General features: G+C 37.1%; 1 protein-coding gene across 4 annotated transcripts in view; it reads left to right on the top strand.

The window, feature by feature from the left end:
* LOC106869733 (zinc transporter ZIP11) overlaps positions 1-5,274 on the top strand; it is a 172,182-nt gene extending 166,908 nt beyond the window's left edge. For all 4 annotated transcript variants that reach the window (XM_052976865.1, XM_052976863.1, XM_052976864.1 and 1 more), the window contains one exon: positions 5,168-5,274. The gene's annotated coding sequence lies outside the window, so the exon portion shown is untranslated. The remainder of the gene's footprint in view (positions 1-5,167) is intronic.
* Positions 5,275-5,569: the final 295 nt, after the last annotated feature.

Here is a 5,569-nt window from a genome sequence, read left to right as displayed (position 1 = left end):
TATATATATATATATATATATATTATTTATATTATTATTTGATTGAACGCCATGCATCCAGTTTCAAGTAAGTTTATCTTAATCGTTTTGATGCGACTCTATACTGTTTTCACCCCTTCACTGTTTTATATCTCTCTCTCTCTCACTCTTTTGCCCTTTCTCTCTCTCATTGCTCACACATGACTATCATCCATCTTTCTTTTCCTTCAGGACTGTCCTAAGGACCAGATGTATTCTCTCTCTCTCTTCTATCATTTCTCTTTTCAAAGAAAATATTTCTCCAGCGTTCGCTATTTCACCCTTGTTCTGGTCTAACGACCTTCCATGTTTGTTTTCGTTCGGTTTCCTTGTATGTGTCCACTGTCCTGTTTTTGTTCCCAAATTTCACCCTCCATAAATCCCAAATTTTATTTTGGTACTTATGGGAGCAACTGTCTTCAAAGACTCATATTGTTGTTCAATGCTCAAAATGAGGAGTAGATAGACAGCTGACAACTGATGAAGGGTTGTTCTTTATGTTACTTGTCCTGTTTTCCATTTGTTTCTCTCGTTGTTTGCGTATTAAACTCATTTATTTTCATGTTTCATGTTGTTTACTGTTGGTGGTGATCGTTACCAGCGTCGCTTTCCTGGCACTTGTGCCGCAGCTTCGCGTTCCTGGCACTTGTGCCGGTGGCACGTGAAAAGTCATTTGAGCAAGATCGTTGCCAGTGCCGCTGGACTGGCTCCTGTGCAGGTGGCACATAAAATACACCATTTTGAGTATGGCCGTTGCCAGTACTGCCTGACTGGCTTCTGTGCAGGTGGCACGTAAAAGCACCCACTACACTCTCGGAGTGGTTGGCGTTAGGAAAGGCATCCAGCTGTAGAAACTCTGCCAAATCAGATTGGAGCCTGGTGTAGCCACCTGGTCCACCATTCCTCAGTCAAGTCATCCAACCCATGCTAGCATGGAAAGCAGACGTTAAACAATGATGATGATGATGATGATATATATATATATATATATATATATATATATATATACATAAATTCATTATTGAATAATATAGATGCATAATTTAAGCTGGGACAGCCTGAATGTAAACAGTCTACAAACGGGTAAAGTTTCTCCTCTGATCTAACGTCATTTTGTAGCCAATACCACCACCACCACTACCACCATCTCCACCAACACCACCACCATCTCCACCAACACCACCACCATCTCCACCAACACCACGAATGCCACCAGCATCATTAAAAAAAGCTGATGTTAGTTACCACTGCTGCTACTGGTTGTTGTTGTTGTTGTTGTTACTGCTGTAATTGCACACGCAGCTGTCTGCTATTGGTTTTTGGTATAGTAATGCTGCTTTAAATAGTGCAGCGATCTCACTGGCTGGCAATGCCAGTAGGCCACTGTGTGTGTATGTGTGTGTGTGTAGTGATTGTATGCGTGTTCGGGGTTGATAGGGAAGGGAAAGATATCGGTGTGATAGCACGGGCGTGAGTGCATGTGTGTGTGTGTGTGTGTGTGTGTGTGTGCTGCAATTGTTGTTCAGTAGCTTCGGGTGCAGTCCGTGTATAGTCCGACTGGGTGGCGTATTTATTTTATTTTATTTTATTTTATTTTACTAACTTCTAACTTTTCATGACGTGAGCTGAGGAAGGCTGCACTGCTACTTCCACCACAACATGCCAATTAATAATAAATCCACCACCGGTCCTTCACTATACTTTCTTCTTATTTCATCATCATCATCATCATCATCTTCTTCTTCCCCCCTCCTCCTTCTCATACATCTCGCTGGTTCGTCTCTGAAGCCGACCTCTTTTGAGCTGGTTGTGTGTATATGTTGCATAGGTGTTGCTAACTACGCTCCAAGTTCCTAATGTCTGCTCCGATAACTGATTACTATTAATGATATGCATCTAATGTATGTCATCTCCCCTTGTATCACATGATAGGGGTGTGATTTGGTTAAAGAGATTTCGTTGCTATTTCTAGCAACCCGAGCGAGTCACGCAAAGGCTGTTTCTTAAATCCTTTAGCTTTTAATCCGGCCATATCAGGCCAAAATATTCTACCTGTTTTATGCTCAAGCAGACCAGATTTGGCATCTCACACCAACCCTGAGATGTAATTTTAAAAATAAATAATCGCATCATTGAAATTTTGAGGCTTCAAGATAATGCATGTTTAATTTTTTGAAAAAAAATGTAAATAAATAAGCATTACATTTGAAAGAATAATATAAATAGTTAACTCTAGTTGGATAATTTTTGCCTGTATGTACGAGCATTGTTCTCGATAGTAATGCATAAGTGGGTTTAATGTTTTTTTTTATTTTCATTAACAGACTAGCTGACCCCGTGCCGTCAAAAATGACAGCTAATTATGGATAGTAAATCAAATTAGTACTCTTGTCAATATTATCTAGTGGTTGTCTTTTGAGATGTGACATCGATCATCATTTGTTACTGAAAGAACGCTGTTTCACACATACAAACATTCACATGGTACATGCACACACATTCAAACATTCACATGGTACATGCACACACATACACATATATACTCATACAGAGTTGAAATACATATACTCACACAGAGTTGAAACATTCCCACTACCAATTTGCCATCACCCCTTCCTTTCTCATTCATATGTTGTGACAGAGAAAAGCACAATATTATTATAGTAGATATAGGTCGTTCAAATTGCACATATCGGTAGAGTGACTCTTCTTGTTCTTCCTTGAAAACAAAGAATAGGTTTTATGTAGAAGCAACATGCTGTCATTGAGTTCTTGACTAAAGGAGGAGTAAGCTGTCCGACAGCCACAGAAAATTACACATTGTTTGCGGAAATAACACCATTGACGAGCAGTGTGTACAGATGGATGAGGAGATTTAAAAGAGAAGCCGGCCAGCATTAGGCCAAGCTATGCAGTGGGAAACCATTATTTGCAACCACTGACTGGAATCACCAGCGAGTGGGCGAATTACTTTGTGCAAACGCATGAATCACAATCCCTAAGCTTGCTGCATGACTGAATTGTGGTCACAGTGCATTACAGATGTTCGAAGACTTTGTATATAGGAAATTATGTGCAAAGTGGGTTCCTCGACAGTTGACACTCATTTGAAGAAGAAAAGGGTTGAAGTCTTCTTGCGAAAATCTTCCCAGAGCACTCTGCTGTATGTTGAGCATCACTAAGGCAAGTGTTCAGGAATGGGAGCCAGAAACTTATGATCGTGAACCCAACACGCTATCCATACAGGGACTGATCCCTCCCCCCTCCACTACAAAAAAAGAAAAGAAAAGAATCACACCTTCAAAAGAGGAAGTACACATTTGATTATTCAGTTGTTGATAACAACACTGTCTGCCAACAAAAAACAGAATGGTTACATGCATGCCTCTGATAATAAATAGGTCTGCTTGATCGGGGCTGACTTCGTTGCTAAACAACAACAACTCTATATCATATCACACACACACACACACACACACACACGGTATGTATGTATGTAAAAGGTTATACCAAAGAAAAAGGAAATAAATTATATCTTACTAATTTATTCTAAAAGTGACATAGTGACATTTATCAAATAATCCCACTGATCATGACGTGCTATTATTTGCTGTCCCCTCTATGCTTTGAGTTCAAATTCCACTGAGGTCGACTTTGCCTTTCATCTTTTCAGGGTCAATAAAGTAATTGTCAGTCAAGTACCAGGGTCAATACAATCGGTTTTCCTTCCCCGCTGATGTCTTACTTCGTACATAAATTAGAAATCATTCATTATACAGTGCCTAACCTTTTATCCGGTTTCCAGAAATCCAGATTTTCCGGAAATTCGTCGGAAATCCAAAATTTCCAGAAACCTGGTAACATTGTGCAATACCATGCAATATACAATATTCTGTATTGAGTAAACAAACCCTGATTTTAAAGTCGATTCATTTGCATATGGAGTGTTTAAAACAGTTTTGTTCTTTACTATAAGTGGATTGATAAAGATTAAACACACTCAGCTAACTGTATTAATTTGTACCTGTATCTGTTAAATGAAATCATGTGCTTTACATTTTTTTTGTTTAATTTTCATCCTATAAATATGGTACAGTATGATTGTGAATTATCCAAAACCCAAAGAATTTCTCTCAACACATGGCTATGATGCTCCCCCACTACTTCTACTCATGATCAGAGATGCACATATCATCAGCCATTAAGAGACATGCTCAATTGGTTACGGTCAAACAACTGACAAGCAAATCTGTGGTATTGAGCAGAATATTTGCTGTAGCCCATCTTTTATACCATGACATATTATTTTTATCATCATCATCATTATTATTATTATCCACACAAGTTGCCTCATGTCTCAGTCAGAGACCTCAAATAACAGCAAGTTGTGTGTTACTTATGATCAGTAATGATACATCGTAGGGAAAGGAGATCAGATTCTGAGAACCAAGATTCTATTGAAAGAGTTTTAAAACAATTTAAAAAGTAATTTCAGGTTGACTCTATTTTCCATAGGATATAGGCAGTACCCATCAGAACAATTTTTTGTTGTTCTTATACTTTGGAGTTTCCTGATATGTAGCTAAAATGTTTGTCTGCCATCTAGTAATATTACACTGTGTAATAAAATTTAGATTTTTGTTTTTTTTGTTTTTTTTGTTTTTGGTTAGTAGACGTTATTTCCTATATGCTTCTATTTAGAAACCAAATGAAATGACTGCTATTCCCTTCAAATTTTGAATTTTTTTTTTTTTTTTTTTTACCTGGACATCAATGTTGTGAAACTGACCTATTTTTCATTATATTTATACTCTGTTCATTACCACATTTTTGTCAGTTGCTTGACCTTAAACACTTGCGCATGTCCCTTAGTGACCGACAATATGTGCATCTCTGATCATGAGCAGGAGTAGTGGGAGGAGCATCCCAACCATATGTTGAAAGGGATTCTTTGAGGTTTGAATAAATGTAATAAAAGCAAAGTTTGAAGGAAATATTAACCATTTTTCATACTTTCTAGGAGTAAGCAAATAAGAAATAGCAGTTACTGCCCAAGGATAAAAGCCGAGTTACACAATGTTATTGTTATTCCTGGCCTTGTTTATTCCTGACCTTGCTATAATAAACATCATTTTATTTTTATTTTCAGGTGCCCAGACCAGTTATAGTATGGGAGCTATTGTTAAAGAAAAACAATGACATATCTTTTGGATTTTGTGCCTTATGCTCATATATATATATATATATATATATATATCAGAAAGGAAAATTTGGTGAAGGGATATATTTAATTACTGAGAATGTGATATCTCTTGCAACTCTCGATAATGGCAATCATGATGTCAATAACGGAGATATGTGATCTCTTAAACCATTATTATTATGTTTTTTTTTCTTCTTTCTTCAAATTATTATTATTATTGTTATTTTTATTATTATTATTTTATGGAAATGCATTGGTCAGTGTTCCGTTTGATTGCACCCGCTGAGTGCCATGGAAAGTATTTTCATTGTTAAAAGTCGTTCGTGGATAAAAAAAAAAAAAAAATTA

The sequence above is a fragment of the Octopus bimaculoides genome, chromosome 2, assembly GCF_001194135.2.
Source record: "Octopus bimaculoides isolate UCB-OBI-ISO-001 chromosome 2, ASM119413v2, whole genome shotgun sequence".
Taxonomy (NCBI): Eukaryota; Metazoa; Mollusca; class Cephalopoda; order Octopoda; family Octopodidae; genus Octopus; species Octopus bimaculoides.
Note: the sequence above shows the minus strand (reverse complement) of the source record. Positions and strands in the feature narration are given on the sequence as shown.